The sequence below is a fragment of the Dipodomys merriami genome, unplaced genomic scaffold (assembly GCF_024711535.1).
Source record: "Dipodomys merriami isolate MVZ:Mamm:240054 unplaced genomic scaffold, mDipMer1.0.p SCAF_2270, whole genome shotgun sequence".
In the NCBI taxonomy this organism is placed as follows: domain Eukaryota; kingdom Metazoa; phylum Chordata; class Mammalia; order Rodentia; family Heteromyidae; genus Dipodomys; species Dipodomys merriami.
This window is the reverse complement of record NW_027203683.1, coordinates 33,096-50,873: the sequence shown is the minus strand read 5'-3', so window position 1 is coordinate 50,873 and position 17,778 is coordinate 33,096.

The following is a 17,778-nucleotide window of genomic DNA, read 5'->3' as shown; positions in this document are numbered from 1 at the left end:
AGGCCTAGTGGCGGCGGGTTGAGGGAGCCCTCTGGAGGCCAGGGGATGGCCCCTGGAGGGGGCATCACTACTGACAGCCCCTCCCAGGTTCTGTAAGCCCTGAAGAGGCAGTTCTGAAGCTGTGTGGCGGCTAAGCAGAGGCCACGGGCGCTCAGGCAGGGCGGCTCCCCAGATAGGGTGAGAGCAGCTCCACAGACTAACCAGGACCCAAATCCCACATGGCACCCAGGACTCCAGACCTCTGCCTCTCATGCTTTCACACAGGGGTCAAGACAGGGGGTCCTGACTGAACATGGTGGACAGAGGCTCGCCTGAGGAGCAGCAGATGAGGGACACAGGAGACAGCGCTGTGGGAAGGACATGGAGGGGGAGGCAGTGGACAGTGAAGACTGGTCAGAAGGGAAGAGGTGGCTGTGGCCTGAGACTAAGGGTAGGGGCAGGGCCAGCGAGAATGTCAGGTACAGGTGTCTGCTGCTGGGAGGGAAAGGAGAGATGGGCTCTGCGCATGACCAGAAGAGATGGAGTCCGCTGACCGAGGGGAGAGAGGAGCTGAGGAGGAGCGGTTTGGGGGAGGGCAGAGCCACAGTGGGGCCATCTGGACCCTTCCTGAGAAGCCCTGGCGACACACTTGACCTCCATGTCTTTCTCCCTCCCTCTCTGCATTGCTCTGTGTGTCGCACGAACCCAGAAGAGGCCACATGCACCACTCAAGGCCCACCTCAAACTGACCTGGTCACCGATGAGGAAACTGAGGCATAAAGGATCGGGGGAGGCTCACTGGGCAAAGCTAAGAGGTTGGCTGAGTATTTTAGAGTCCCAGATCTAGGCTGGAATTTGGGGTTGAACCCTCAATGTCTACAGCCATTAAAATTGCACCTGATTAATTACACAAGGTAAGCAGAGAAGCCAGCAAGATTCCAATCCGATTTACTCAGCTAGTTCACTCTTTATGGTGTTCAGGCTTTACAGCAAAACAAAGCATTAATTACCCAATTAACGAGCAATTAAGTTACTGACAGCCCAATAGCCTAAGGGCATCTGACAGTAAGACTGCTTGGCCCACCTGTAACTAGAGCCCAAATGGGCCACAGGGTATATGTGTGCCTCAGCCCTTGCCAGTCCTGACTGAAGCCTGAGGCCCCTTTACAACAGGGCTGTGGGGACAGGGAGTGGTCCTGGTCTTTTTATTTTTGGGGGGGGGGTCATTCGTGGGGCCTGGGCGCTGTCCCTCAGCTCTTCAGCTCAAAGCTAGCACTCGACCACTCAAGCCACAGCGCCACTTACGGCTTTTTCTGCTTATGTGGTGCTGAGGAACCAAACTCAGGGCCTCATGCATGCAAGGCAAGCACTCTACCACTGAGCCACCTTCCCAACCCTGGTCCTGGTCTTTCCAGTGGCTTCTGCAGACACCGTAGCTCACAGTGGGCAGTTCCCCAAAGCTCCGTCAGAGTTCCAGCCAGTCTGGTCCCTTTCTCTCTCTGCCAGTGCTCAGCAGAGGCCTTTCCGAGCTATGTGTGAAGTGAGAGCCCCATCCGTGCACGAGTCAGTGTAGACAGGGTTTGATTCCAGCCTAGCAATGCTATCCACTTCAGCTCCTACACAAAGTTCAATCCACCCAGCAATGCTGTCAGCCTCACCCCCGAGCCAAGGGCCCTGTTGTGAACACAATGACCCAATGGACAAAATGACTGGACGATGTGTGAACTGACATATGATGCCGTATGATGCCCCACTTACGGCATAAAGGGTGGACAGTCCTGACTGTCACAGATGGGGACACAGGGATAAAGTCAGTTGTATAAGGAGGACTACCTCGCCTCTCACACCACTCTAGAATGTTCTTAGCTGGAAACATGTGAGGATCACCAGATCCTTGAACCCAACTGCTATTATTGTTAGTATTTTTTGGACCACAGTTGCACAGGTAACAAGGACCACGTGGACAGGCGTGGCAGGCGCCTGGAACCATGCTGCAGACGCTCTTGTCCACCGGCTCCTTGGCCATTTCTACCAGCCCTGCTTCCTAAACTCAGGCCTGGCGTTGACACACTCACAGAACACAAGAAGCTTCCCTTAGCACATTTCTTGCTTCCATTCATTTCTTCTTTTTGACTGTGTTGTGGGCTAAATGACCTCTGGGTTCGAACCTAAGTAATGGCACAAGGCTCCTCAGCCCTGCCTGGAGACCCTACGGTCCCAGCTCTGTCCACCTCACGCTACTAGACAGTAGCCTTAAGAACAACTGTCCCCCAGTCTTGCCTACCTCAATGTGACTGTAGTTAGGTATGAATGCACATCCAACTGTCATACGCACCCACAATCACACACATAGAGAGGCGCACAGTCACAAGGTCATGGGCACATACATACAAAACTGTATGTACACAGTTGTGTGCACACAAACTTATAGCTACAGGCACACATCATATGCATGCACAAGCACACAGTCATGTACACAGTCATGGGCACATACAAGCATAGTGTCATAGGCATGCACGGGCACACTCAGACAGCCATGTGAATAGACAGCTGTAGGCACACATCGCAGGCAGGTGGGCTCCTGTGTCCGCGGCTGCCCGGCCTACCCCCTGCAGGCTGAGCCTAGTGGCGCTCTCTGCACCCCACTTCTCCTTTTCCCTCACATCCCTTCCTCCAGATCATCTCATCTCAGCTACAACCATACTCTACAAGCTGGGGACAGGTGACCATCACCAAGTGCAGGGCCTGTGCTGGGGTCCCTGCTCCCCAGACCTGGCTGCCCCTCACCATCGCTGACGAACCAGCGTTCATCCTCAGAATTTCCCAGGCTCCCCGCACCCCTCTCTCATTAACACCTCTCTGTGCAGTCCCGGCTGACTGGGATAATTAACGAGCTGGTGTCAGGGAATGAATAAAAAAGATGGCCAGGACTGCTGTACGTGGCTGACCTTTCTCAGAGTCGACTGTATTAAATATATTTTCATGTTGTCAGACTCCGAGTGCTAACTACCTCATGAATTATTTATCAACACAAAACCTTAACCAGAAACCCTGTTAACATTAATCCCTAACCTTCTGTGTCATGGTAGCTTGGCCTGTTCTGAATAATTGAATTTCAGCTTTCAGCAGACTCAAGCTCTGGCCTCACTCCCTCTCCTATGGGGTCACCTTCACAGAACCACCACCCGGTGTCTTCTGCTGGGACAGAAAGGCCTTCTCCAGTCTCAGCCTATAACCGTCACCAGAAGGAGGCTTTGGCCCATGCTGCCTGGAGGTGTAAGGTGGGGGAGTCAGGGCGGAGGCTCTGGGGCACAGGCAGCCCTGGGCTGATCTGAGTGGTGTCAGGGCTTGTGAGCGGAGTGGACCTGGACACAGGGGAACTGGCTACCGATGACGGCAGGGAGCAGGGAGTCAGAGCTGCTCTGGGAAGCATGCCCCGTCTCCTTGGTGACCCTCTTGCCTATCTGCGGGGCTGGAGGCCCCATGACACCACTCCGTGTCCTGCCAAGTGGGCTCAGCAGGTGACCATGGCTGAGGTTCGAGGCCAAGCTTCCCAGCAGCCTGGCAGCTCCCCCTGCACATGCCCAGCCACACTGTGGATGTCCAGGGGAGCAGCAGAGCCTCCAGCCCGAGAGCTGCTGCACGTGCCCATGGACACTACTACTAGTAGACGCCCTGAGCATGCAGGCTGGGTGTGGCTAGTTCCAGAGTATTTGACAAGGAAAGTGCTCCAGTCAGGGAATGCCTAGTGAAGCAGAGGGCAGGGCACAGAGGGAGAGGTCCTTAGCGGGGTCGGATGGTGAGCAGGGCAGGGCACAGAGGGAGAGGTCCTTAGCGGGGTCGGATGGTGAGCAGGGCAGGGCACAGAGGGAGAGGTCCTTAGCGGGGTCGGATCGTGAGCAGGGCAGGGCACGAGGGAGAGGTCCTTAGCGGGGTCGGATCGTGAGCAGGGCAGGGCACACAGAGGGAGAGGTCCTTAGCGGGGTCGCATCATGAGCAGGGCACAGAGGGAGAGGTCCTTAGCGGGGTCGCATCATGAGCAGGGCACACAGAGGGAGAGGTCCTTAGCGGGGTCGGATCGTGAGCAGGGCAGGGCACAGAGGGAGAGGTCCTTAGCGGGGTCGCATCATGAGCAGGGCTAGCCTCCAACTCTCCTTGAACTTGGGCTGACCTGGGAAGCGGGATGACTGTGACACCTTGGTTTCTAGCAACCTGGAGACACTGGGGTACCCTATTGGGAGACCCCCTTGAAGGCTCAAGCTGCCACGGAGAGGACCCTGACCAGGAACTAGGCATGCAGGCTCAAGTCCAGCCATTGGCTAATGTCTCCGTTTATTGCCACATGGGGTAGAAGTTACTTAATGGCAAAGCCGAGTCATAATATAAAAACAATCTTGCTAGGCCTCAGTGGCTCAAGCCTGTCACCCTAGCTACTCAGGAGGCTGAGATCTGAGAATCGCCATCCAAAGCCAGCCCAGCCAGGAAAGTCCATGAGACTCTTTTTTTTTTTGGGGGGGGGGGGTCGGTCATGGGGCTTGAACTCTGGGCCTGGGCGCTGTCCCTACGCTCTTCAGCTCAAGGCGAGTGCTCTACCGCTTGAGCCACAGTGCCGCTTCTGGTTTTCTAGTAGTTTATTGGAGATAAGAGTCTCACACTTTCCTGCCCGGGCTGGCTTTGAACCGAGATCCTCACGTCTCAGCCTCCTGAGTAGCTAGGATGACAGGCGTGAGCCACCGGCACCTGACTTCCATGAGACTCCTCTCCAATAAACCACCAGAGAACAACCGGAAGTGGTGCTTGGCTCAAGTGGTAGAGCGCTCGCCTTGAGCTGAAGAGCTGAGGGACAATGTTCAGGCCCAGAGTTCAAGCCCCACAACCGACAAAAAGAAAAAAGAAAAAAAGCAGCCATTGTGTCCCAGCAAAGCTCACTTCTGTCTCAAGAGGCAAAGTGGGGCAGCTGAAAGGGCGGCTCCACCACCCCACCACGACGGCCTGCCCCTTCCAGGACGGCGACCGGGCCAAAGGGCTCACACCCGTGCCTCAGCTCCTACATCTGCAAAGCCGGCAACAGCTCTTACAGGTAACGGCGAGCTTCCAAAGACAACCGAAAATGCCTCAAAAGTTGAGTGTCTGTGTGAACACTTGCTCCACTTCACAATGTGCCCACCCCGTGCTGTCAGGGAATACACAGGTCTGCATGTCACAGTCTCTTATCCTAAAGCTCGAGGTGGAGTGGCTCCCTCCTAGATCAGGCAGTTCCTGTCCAGTCCCTGGCGACAACATCTCAGAGCCCACAGCGGGGCCTGTTCAGAGGCAAGCCAGCCAAGCCGCTGTGTTTGGGCGGCTGGAACAAGCCCATTCCCCAACCTTGTGAGGTACAGTCTCTTCATTACCTAGCCTGGCCGGTGTGCTGCCCGCATGGCTCCCGACCACCTGTCTCCCTCTCACTCCCTCGCTCAGTAGAACCCGAACACAAAGGCCCGCGTTGTCTGGAGGCCCTTGCCACATCCGCCGCTGACTCCTGGAGGTGGCTGCCCTCTAGCCCAACGCGGCTGCACTTACTTCCTGGCCTCTGAAGCCCCTGTGGGAGGGCAGAGCCACTGTCACGTGTCTGCCATACCATGGCCAGGGTGGCACTCAGCCACGCTGGGGGTAGATGACAGCTCAGGGCGGGACATGTGCCCAGACCCACACCTGCCACCCTGCAGCCTGTAGGCTCCCCTGTGGCAGAGGTTCAGATGAGAAGGTGGATCTCTGCTCCAGAGAGACTAGTAGAGGTTCACTGCTTCTGTGCCAATTACAACTGCTCACCAGTGTCCCAAGGAGCAGCAAAATGAATGTCACAAACCTGCCTCGCAGACAGCCTGCACGGCGGGTGTGTGACCAGCAGCCAGGGCGGCGGCGGCTCACTCTGCCGTCGGACATGGCTGGAGGGGCAGGAGCAAGCGGAGATTGGAAGCTCCCCCACGCTTCTGGTCAGGGCTCCGTAGTAGCATGGCCTCTAGAATCCCTCCCCAGCCAGGCTGCCTAAGTGCACACCACACCTCTCTGAGATGTGCCCCAAGCTCAGGAACAAATTGGGAGGCAGCAGCAAGACTATCAGGAAATGTGGCTCTGCCCTCTCTCCAACACAGGGAGGCCTTGTCTCTGCCCCTTTGCCCAACTCTGCTGTCAGCCACCAGTAAGTGGAGCTGTGCTGGGGAAGCAGGTGCTTTCCCAGGATGCATGCAGATGGGCAAGTCAAGGCTTGGGGGTCAGAGTGGAGCCCCAGGCCTGGCAGAAAGGGACAGAGCCAGGCTTGGAACCCAGCTGCTCACAGATCCAGGCATGTCTTGGATCTTGCTCTTCCGTGATCTTAGTACTGGCTAGGGAAATGCAGTTCCACATGGTGGGATGGGAAAGGGCAGCCGTCCCACAGGAGTCCTGGCCCAAAGAGGCTCAGCTGTGCTCTAGCATTCTGGAATGTGCACTTCAGGCTACAACTGGTTCTGATGGAAGGCAGGAGGTCAGGGAGCCGTGAGCCCAGCCATGTGCAGGGCAGGCCAGGTACACCCTCGGTCTGAAAGCTCCAGACAGCAGAGGGGGCAGTGTGTGGTCACCCCAAGCCCCTGTCCTCCCTTCCCTGACCCAGAACTAGGCTGGGGAGACAACTTGGGACCAGTGGGAAGGGTGGAGGCTTTCCTCAGTGGAGGGACAGGCCATGGGATGGGGACGGAAGGGGCGTCAAGGTGAAGAGTTAGGGACCGATGGGTCTCACCCAGAGCTCTGGCAGGTCTGTACTCTACACTGGGTAGCTGTGCGACACCTTCATCCAGCGGCCCACCCCTCCAAGCCTTGGGGCTCAACCACACAGGGTAGATTCAGGGCTGGCAAGGGCCTCCTGGGGCCCACAGGCCTGCCGCCCCTCTCTACAGAGGCAGCCTTCCCCCTGGCTGCCCTGGCTGCCCACCCGTCTTCCCCACCAGCCTCACCCTGACAGGCCTGGGGAGGTGAGGAGCACACGGAATCTGCCCCTCCTTCAGCCCAGGGGGTACTTCACAGGGAGCTGTGTGCTGCCCACTCAGGCTTCAGACCATCTCACAGGCTTCAAACCTCTCAGCCGGCTCCCCATACCTCGGATGTGCACAGGCTGTGGTGTTTTGTTTTGTGTTGTTTTTGCCAGTCCTGGGGCTTGAACTCAGGGCCTGGGCACCATTCCTGAGGCACTTCTACCCACCCCCTCCCCTCACCCACCAAGGCTAGCATCCTACCACTTGAGCCACAGCGCCACTTCCAGCTTCTTCTGTATATGTGGTACTGAAGAATCGAACCCAGGACTTCATGCATGCTAGGCAAGCACTCTACCACTGAGCCACCTTCCCAGTTCAAGGCTGTGGTTTTGCTACAGGGACAATCCCTCATCTGGAGGCACTCAGGGGGCTGTAGGCTCAGCCTACAGTGAGTTCCTCAGGCCGTGAAGAGAGGCTGCATAGAGAGGCCCATGTCCAGGGAAAAGGACCACGCCAGCGCAGTACACAGGATATAGTAGGAAAGCAGCACTGATGGTACCAGGCTAAGCGGTAGGCTCCAGGGGGCTCAGGTGCCAGGGGCAGCCATGAACTCCTGAACTTCCCACACTCCGTGGAGCCATTCCTGGGATGGTCAGTGCACTAACTGTTCTGAGAGGCCTCACGTACCTGTGGGGACTGCAGAGCCCCTACCCGCGCACCTCCTGAGAGACAAGGGTGTCCCCAGCTGACACGGCTGGTCAGCACCCTGAGTGCAGGGCACAGCAGGGACACACGAGGGGCAGAGCAGAGCAGCGGGGCGTGCTAGGAGGTAAGCGGGCTCTTCATAACTTCTTCAAAGCCCGTCAACCTATCGCAGCTAACTGCACCTGGCGTGAGAGGTGCTTCTCTGGCAGGTGTGGCAGGGGCCTCGGCCAAGCACATCCGTCCTGCTGCAGACCCCGAGAGGCTCCCTGCCACCGCATCCGTCTCTCAGCTCCCCCGCCCGCCTCCCTGTCTCCTCATACCCCGTATCTCCTAAGACAGGGTCTTTGCCCCCAGTCACACTACTACAGGAAGCCTGCAGCGGCCTGGCCCTCCCTCCCAGCCTGAACTCCATGTGATGGAACTGAAGGAAGGGCAAGATGGGGGCTGTGCGCTGTGAGGTACTTTTGGGCCTGAGCCTACAAGGGGTGCACACAAGCATACCCATATACAACATCATGTGGCCACAAGTACACACACACATGGAGCCCCGAGAAGCCAGAGAGGCACACGTGTGTGCATAAACACAGACATGCAGGAATACACAACGTCATGTGGCCACAAGTACACACACACATGGAGCCCTGAGAAGCCAGAGAGGCACACGTGTGTGCATAAACACAGACATGCAGGAATACATGGCCCCCAGGACATAGAGACATGGATGGACATGGGGACACACACACACACACACACACACACACACACACACACACACACACACACACACACACACACACACACACACACACACACACACACACACACACACACACACACACGGAGAAAGTCTCACAAATAGAACCCGAAGGGAGCTGTTATGTGACACTTCCAAACAGGCACAGAGTCATACCCAGACACATACGAACTCCACAGAGGGATGGGTGCCCCTCCACCACGCACACACAGGCATAAACACACATGTAACTATGCACACCGTCAGCGCCCATGCACTCCAGGCCTGAGCGCCCTCCAAGAAGTCTTAACCAAGAGGCTGAATTACAACTTGCCCTGAACTCAGACCAGCTGGTTCTGTCCAGAATTATCTAGGCCCAGATCATTCTGGTTGACTCTGGGTCCTCCAGCACCACCTGGGACTTCCATCAGGGAGGGCTGGACACTGTTCCCTGCTGTCTGCTTGGAGCTTGGCTCGCATCTGAGCCCACAGGCCAAGAGGACAAGAGATGTCTTCAGGGACAACCTGCAGGTGTCAGGGCCACGGGGCCAGCGCTGATCACTGGTGACTGGCCAGGGTTGCCGTGGCTCCCAGCAGGACCCTGGAAGCCCATCATGTATGTAGGAGCTGACATACACACCTGCATATGCCAGGGTTCTGTGTATACACACCTCAGGGCACCCGGCTCAGATGGAACTCGTAGCCATATATCAGCCAGGAGTTCCCTTCTTGCCACCATCTGTCACTTCTGCACAGCAGCCACAGGGTTAAAATGTAAGCAGCTGGCTAGCTCAAAACATAGGGAAAGCAGGGCTTGGGAGAGACAAAACCTGAATGACAAATGGAGACTTAAGACAGACTGATGTAATAGCAGCTCAGGGCTGGAAGACCCATTGTCCTGGGGGACTGGGAGGGGTGGGAACCACTTAGGTTCCCGAAGAACATGGATGTACCCCCCCGGTGACTGAGCACCTTTCCAGGGCTCAAGGCTGGCCCTCATTTAGCTTGGGTCAGCTGACATGCCACTGTCATGTAAACACACACTCTTCCTGCTCACGGAAAGCCCAGGGCCCTAGGAAACTAGGGTACGGAGATGGGGCTCTGATCTCACCGCCTCTGCCCAGGAGCCTCCTCAATGCAGATGGCTGACCCTGCCGCCTGCAGGTGGTTCCTGACAGCTCGGCCTGGCCTGGCCTGGTGAGGGCCAGCGTCAGGCCACCACACAGCAGCCTGGGTCTGAACTGCTCAGCCCAGTATCTGATACAGCTCTGACCACAGCACTGCTCACAAGACCTGTGCGAAGGGGGAAGCCCATCACAGCCAGCGCATCCCAACCACCCTCAAGGGGCTGCCATCCCAATGCACAGGCAGAGGCAGGCTGCCTGCGGCTCACACTACCAAGGAGGGAAGGTCCCCGTGGACAGCCACCTCCAGGGACCACTGCCCAGAGGTGTTCACACACCCTAGGTCATGCCCAGGCCCATCGCAGCTGGGGTCTAAGAGGAGCCCAAGTACTACGCATCCTAGGAAGGGAACAGGGGTGCAAGACTAGGGAGCAGGGGTATAGGATATGGGAGGGAGGGACCAGATGAAGCTCTACTCTTGGTTTAGGCAAGTTGCCTCTGTAGAGTTCACTAAGCTTGTAAGCCAGGGTCCCCACTCTGGCTCACCCCTGGTCTCCTATATAGTACCCAGCAGGAGCCCCAGGGTGAAGCTGTAGGGGCTGTCCCACTGGGCAATTAATGGGTTAATTACATACTCCATAAAAGCAGTGTGATTTAGAGTGGCCAGGCAGGCCCCATAGCTGGCAGTAAACCAGAGGCTGCAGAGATGAGGCAGGCAGGTCCAAGCCCTGGCCTGCAAAGAGCCAAAACGCTGTAAATCTGTAGAAACGGCTTTTATGGAGCTCTGGGTTTTATGATGTCATTAATGTTTCTCCTGACACTTTAAGCCATGAGGAGGCATGGGGGCCACTCCTGAAGGCCCATGAGTACCAGTGCCAGGAGCCACTGCCATCTCAAACGTAACAGACAAGTCCAGCTCTCATTTCTTTCTGGTATTGTTGGTGGTGGTGGTTGTAAGGCTTGAACTCTGGGCCTGGGCACTATCCCTCAGCTCGTCAGCTCAAGGCGAGCGCTCTACCACTTGAGCCACAGCACCACTTCTGGTTTTCTGGTGGTTTATTGGAGATAAGAGTCTCACAGACCTTCCTGCCCAGACTGGATTTGAACTGCGATCCTCAGATCTCAGCCTCCTGAGTAGCTAGGATGACAGGCGTGAGCCAAGGGCACCCGGCTTCCAGCTCCCATTTCTGAGGCCGTCCACACGGCAAATGAGCAGGGTGTCAGGCCCCCTGCGGGCCTGGGTGTGCTTGCAGATATAGGCAGATGAAGGAAGCATGCACCTTGCTCTCCACCGCCACAGCCCACCATTCAGGCTGCATGCCCATCTCCAACCCATCTCCCACAAGTGGTGCCGCTCCCTGGATGTCATCCCAGATGGCATCTTCGACACGGAACACCTTCCAGGTCCCCGTGGAACCCGAGGCCAGAACTTGCCACCCACAGGGAGCCTGGCTCCTCAGTTCCTGGCACCTGTGAAGGGAACCCGGCCCTCAGAGTGTTCCTGGGCAGTATGCTCCCTGCCAGTTTTTGCCAGACATGTCTACCCGCCCCTGGCCCCACAGCTGTTGGGTATGAACCAGCCAGGCTCTGGAAGGACAAGTCCCAGGGTGGTGGAGCACCAGGTGGAGAGCTGCTAAGTAGGCGCGCTGGGGTGGTCCCGTAGCTGGGACAAGGGCAGCAGGAAGGAGGAGCTGGGAGACTTACAGAGTAGCCTCTCCCGGAAACGGCCTGTGCTGAGCTCTGCAGGAGGAAGAAGGAGACAGTTAGTAACAGCCTGCCGTCCAGCTGATGTCCAGCCCAAGCGCCCACTGCCTGAGCTCCAGCTGTGCAACCCGAGACAGGCCGGCGGACTTGGGGCAAGACTACCAGACCCCGCTGAGGGAGGACACCAGGCATGGCTGGCTGTCGTACCAGGGATACCTCGGGACCTTTCATTTTGGGTCCGGTCGTGGGGCCTGAACTCTGGGCCTGGGCGCTGTCCCTCAGCTCTTCAGCTCAAGGCTAGCGCTCTACCACTTGAGCCACAGCACCACTCCCGGCTTTTTTTTCTTTTTGCTTATGTAGTGCTGAGGAATGGAACCCAGGGCCTCAGGCGTGCAAGGCAAGCGCTCTACCACTGAGCCACCTTCCCAGCCCTACCTCGGGACCTTTCTGAAAGCAATACAGCCCCTGTAGCTGTTCCTGGCCTCTAGGAGGCTGAGGAGGGGGCACCATCCTGTAGAGGTTGCCACACAGAGACACTTGTGGACGATCCTCAGCCCCTCCAGAGGCCAAGGACACTGACCATCACCCCAACATGAAGCAAAAAGACCTTGGAAGGCAGGCCCTACCTCCCACCCACGTGTGCAGCCTAAGGTGGGAACTTAGGCTCTCCTTCAGTGCCCCTTCCCTGCCTAAGTCCACAGAAAGGCTTCTTGGAGTTGCAGTGGACCAAGACTCTGAAGGAAAGTCACAATAGGAGGCTGAAAGGCAGCTGGTGGTCATGAGAGGTCCAGGTGAGGGCCTGGCAGCATGGTCTGAGTGGCCATTTAAGCTCCACTGGGACAAAGCCACACATGCAGCCATGTGGAAGAGGCTGTGGCCAGCAGGGCACGGGCACAGGGCTGAGCTGTAGAGGGGCATGCAGCTGGCTGGTGCCTGGGCGGGGCAGGGACGACGTCAGCAGGCATGTCAGGGGACGGGCGCAGAGGCTGGAGGAGGGTCAGCGGAGGGAGGCAGGGCTGGCATGCTCAGCTGCCACCCCTCCCCACCCCCTCCGCCCATCCCACCGTGTGGCTGCCATGGCCGGGCCAACGGGGGCGGGGGGAGGGGAGGGGGCTGTCAGACAGAGTCTACCGGAACCCCTGGCACGCTGGCCCAGGCCTTGGCTAATGAGGTGGGGGTGGGACTGTGACTGGTGAGTTGTCAGCCTTAAGCTGGCTGTGCTCAGAATGTGTCTTCATTCATCCTGGGCAGCAATTAAAGGCATGCTAACTAGGGCAGCCCACAGCCCTAGACAATTACCAGCCTATTTTCCCATCTTATGGCAACAAGATCAGAGCCTGACAATTATGCCCCCTCAGGGCTGCAGGCTGCACCCCCAGACCCTCATTTAGATGATAATGAGACTGGTCTCATTCAATCTTGTCCTGTAAAACTCACTATTCTATGGCCACTTCAGGAGCAGGGTGTGGGTGTCCACGTGGTTGCCTTCTGGGCTGGAGAGCTCCTTGCCTCCACCCCAGCCCTGGAGGGGTCTGTGCAAAGTCTGGAGTCAGAACCTAGCAATCCTGGCTGTGCTCGTCGGGCGCCAGCCCAAGCCTGGCCGTCCCGGGCTCACAGTGACCCTGAAGGTGTGCCTCCAACTGAGATCACTGCAGGAACGTTTCTGCCCTATACCTCCAACCTATGCACCCACAACTAGACGGCCAGACCTCCACCCTGCTGTGGCCAACGTCAGTCCCAGACTGGCGTCCCTATGGATAACTTCAGCGGGAAAGCCCTAATCAGTACGAAACCACAAAATGGCCAGTGCCCATGAGCTCCCTCCATGTAACTTTAGGGCCCGGAGTGAGACCTTCAGCAGGACTCCACTTGTAATACTGGGGTGCACTGGGTACTCACGTCGCTGAGCTGGTCTCGGGAGCTGCTCCGCTGGGAGCTGGTGGCTTCAAGGACACTGTCTTCGTCGCTGTTCTGGTCACCCCCTCTGGACATGGCAACCTTTGTCTGGGGACAGGGAAAGACAGCCTCAGGCAAACCTGCCCTTACCTATCTGTAGCAGGGCTCCTGGTACACACAACACTGTACTTGACCTGATCCTACTCCATCCCCAGGCCTCCCTCAACCACTGGGCCCCACAGGTTCTAGGGCCTAATCTGCCATTGGGGGTGGTGGACACGGCCCCCTGCCCCCATCTCCAAGCCATGGACCTGGAGTCAGATGGAAGGAAAGCAAGGGGGCAGAGCGCTACAGAGCAGGGAAGCTCACTGACTGGCCGGTTCCATGGGATGGGATGGGAGAGAAACGCCTCTGATGAAGTGCACTCAAGGTGCTATTCAAGCTGTTCTCATTTTCTCAAGCCCCTAACTTAAAAGATATCCTGGTAGAACATGAGGACTCCTGCCCCCACGACAGCCTGGCTCTCCTCCTGCCAAGGCTGCCCAACTTGGGCAGCTCCTCCCTAGTCAGCTCCCTAGGAAGCTGTCATAAGGACACTACCGAGACTCGGTGCCCAGTGTTTCCTTCAGTTGGCACTACAACTCCCTCACGGTGGCTCCTCTGAACCTCAACCTGCTGTCTGTAAAACAGCTGACCCAGTGCTCTGGGCACAAGCACGTGAGGCCAGCTGAATGGCATTTTCTGGCCTCAGAGTTTTGCATGGGTAACCGCTTGCCCTGACAAGAACCTATTTTCAATTCTACTTTTTTTTTTGGTTGTGGGGCCTGAACTCTGGGCCTGGGCGCTGTCCCTCAGCTCTTCAGCTCAAGGCTAGCGCTCTACCACTTGAGCCACTGCACCACTTCTGGCTTTTTCTGTGGTGCTGAGGAATTGAACCCAGGCCTCATGCCTGTGAGGCAAGCGCTCTACCACTGAGCCACCTTCCCAGCCCCTTCAATTCCACTTGATAGACAGGAAACAGGCCTGGGGAGGGGAGGTACCCAGGCAGGGCTAGGCCCAGAACACTGCTTGTGTGTACCTTTTAACCTGAAAATGACTTCACACCTGCACAAAAATGAGGGAAATGAGCCAGGCACCAGTGGCTCACGCCTGTAATCCTAGCTACTCAGGAGGCTGAGATCTGAGGATCATGGTTCAAAGCCAGCCCGGGCAGGAAAGTCTGTGAGACTCTTATCTCCAATAAACCACTCGAAAACGGGAAGTAGCACTGTGGCTCAAGTGGTAGAGTGCTCGCCTTGAGCTGAAGAGCTGAGGGACAGCGCCCAGGCCCAGAGTTCAAGCCCCATGATCGGCCAAAAAAAAAAAAAAAAAAGTGAGGGAAATGACGAATACCAGGCCCCAGTGTGAATGTGCCATCCCAGACATTCACTTACACAGCAAGCTGCCTCTGCCACCAGCTGCTGAGGCTGAGCGCTCTCGTGTGCGTGGTCTCCTTACAAACACGCTGAGAGCACAGGTTCCAGCCAGAGGGACACTACGGGCCATGTGGAGGAGCCTGACGGGTGCCGCCTCCCACCTCCCTAGAGCCACTTGTAGAGCTCGGCCAAGTCTGTGGTCAGAGTCCAGTCATTTTGACACGAGCACGTGCCAGCCCTGAAACCTATCCAGGAACCAGTCTGGTTGGCTGGGGACCGCCAGAACTCCCCATGTCTGCCAATTTCCGAGGTCAGGCTAGAGTCCCCCAGCCCCACCCCCAAGGGCTTCAGGATTCCAGGAGTTCAACACTCCTTTCCTCATGAGGCTGGCAGACTGCAGAGGCCCACACAGAACCAGGGCCGTTCAGACGCAGACAGGGCCCCAGGGAGAAGAGATTCAGGTCTGCGTTCAGGGCAGAGGCCAGAGTGCAGCTGAACCTGAGCCACCTCGGGAGCCAGTACTCCTCTTGTCCCTGCCCAGACCCCACCAGGCTTTCTCTCCTCTTACCCCAGTGCTAACCCTGGCAATGCCAGTCATGTTTGAGGTCTTCCTGCCTACTACCCGCACGGCTGGACCCAGGGCTGGGAATGTGGCTTAGTGGTAGAGTGCTTGCCTGGCCTGCACGAAGCCTTGGGTTCGATTCTTCAGTACCACATACACAGAAAAGGCTAGAATTGGCACAGTGGCTCAAGTAATAGAGTGCTAGCCTTGAGCAAAAAAGCTCAGGGACAGTGCCCAGGCGCAGAGGTCAAGCCCCAGGACTGGGGGGTGGGGTGGGGGGGGGTGTAAGAAAGGTTGGACCAAAGTCACTACATGCACCAAAGATCTGGTACAAAGCTGCTGAGTACAGCTGCGGGGCTGCTCGCTGCCCAAGGACACAGGGGAGGAAGGATGAGCGGAATACCCATTCTTACAAATAGCAGGACACTGCTTCACAGTACAGAGAGGGGTCCCCTCCCTCCAATGGGACATGGAGGCAGGTCCCCATTCCGACTCAATAATGGAGCCCTGCAGGTGGGATGAGCTGTGGACTGCTGCTCTTCCTTAGATGACTGTTCGTCGGAAGGCCCTACTCCCCATACAATTCTGCCAAGCTGAGTCTTGTATCCTAGAAATAATCCCAATCACAGACCCAGTCACACGAAGTACACACATACCGTCATATACATGCCCATAAAACCTATGGGTTACACCATTTGTTGTCCACGCCGTTCCTCTAGCATCTGCCCTCCTGCTCTGTGCACTTGCGTAGGTATACATGGCCCCTTGGACCTCACAGCCCCTCTAAGCAGGCTGAGCGACACAAGAGAAGCAACACAGCATGCTGCACATACATGTTCCATGTGCATGGACACGCGTGCTCTGGCCTCCCAGCCATTCCACGCATACCTCCTTCCAGAGTGATGAACCTCTGCTTCCAACCCTGAGACCTTTTGAGACTGTTGGGCCTGCTACAGACAATGGTCACCCACCAGGAGCCTTCCAGGGGCTCTACCCCTGAAGTTCAGCTTAGAGACTTGCCCAAGCTCCCCAGTCTTAGGCCAAGCAGCATGATGTTGGAAGGAGCTGAGCTGTGACCATCCCCAAGTGTTCTGCTGCCCCGCCTCACCACCCTGCTCTTCCTAGGCCTGAGCCCCAACTTCTCATGTATTCCCTAAACCCTGGCACAGATGCCACGAAGCTGAGCGCAGGTCCTGGCCGGCCTGGCTCCTCACCAGACTGAGTGCAGGGCCCTGGGCCTTGCCCTGATTGCTCCCTCCCTGAGGTCTCATGCAGCACAGGGATGAACTCACCATTCTGCTGGGAACCCCCTGCCTGGTATGCCCCCAGGCCTAGCCACCCTAAGGCCTAGCCATGGTGCTTTCTGTGTCTATTCTGGTCATCATGCTTAGCACAGTGCTGACTCTCACAGGCATCCAACTTTGCCTAGACTTCCGGTGCTGAGCCCTAGGTGAGGTGGGTCACCCTGTAACCACTGGCCCCACGACCCTCCTGGCTGCTGCTTTTGGCGGTACTGGGGCTTGAAGTCAGGGCCTGGGACTGCCAGGTACCACTTAAGATACCCCTTTGGGCTTTTGTTGTTGTTTGTCATGGGGCTTGAACCCAGGGCCTGGGCCTTGTGCCTGAGCTCTTTCACTCGAATCTAGTGCTCTACCACTTTGAGTCACAGTGCCACTTTCAGTTTTCTGGTGGTCAGCTGGAGATAAAAAGCCTCATGGACTTTCCTGCCTGGGCTGGCTCTGAACTGCAATCCTCAGGCTCAGCTTCCTGAGGAGCTAGGATTACAGGATTGGGCCATCAGTGCCTAGCCGAGCCGTTTGTTTTTTTACTGTTTTTGGGAGTCTCACACTAACTTTGCCTGCGATCATAAACCACAATCCTCCTACCTCAGCTTCCTGAGTGTAAGGGACCAGAAGCATGTACCATCATGCCCAGCCACACCCTGCCCCACCACGTTAGTTCTGTTTACTCCCGACTCCCACCCCAAGGGCAGGAGGTGGCTTTGGTCACTGGCTGTCACATGGAAATATCTCAAGGCTATGGCTCACATGGTCCAGCCTTGACGTGGGAAGCTATGACCACTGTGATCAGGGTTGCTCTGGGTTCAATTGGCGCTGCATGGCTCACTCGCTCAGGTCACAGGGGCCCAGCTGGCTGCAGAGGCTTCCGCCTGTCCCCCTGAAGAGCTGTCCACTGTCGCAACCAGGGGACACTGCCAGCCCCAAATGCACAGGACTGCGGCCATTCTGCCCTTGCCCTCTTGACTCATTCAGGCCCGCACATACAGACGACACCAGCCCTGTCTTTGGGGAGGGGCAGGCACGGTGCATGCTTCACTACTCTTGGTACAACAGAGCTAGCCAACTGTGTCAGTGGCAGCTGCCAGAGAAACTCTCCCCAGCCCACCCCCAGGTGGACAGACAAGTCAGGTTCTGCCGGGGCCATGATTCAAATCCTAGGTCCCCCCATGCACACCCAAAGGGAGCACAGCCCTGTTGAGTGGACACTGCTAAACAACACAAAACTGGCCACCTGTGGGGCAGGCTCGGAGGGAACCTGGGTTCCACCTTCACAGGTGCTCCCCCCCAAGGCTGAAGTAAGAGCACCACCGAGTGGACGGCCCTCCCTAGCCAGGCCAGAGGGGCACAGGACGGGCTCCCTGGAGCTTCCT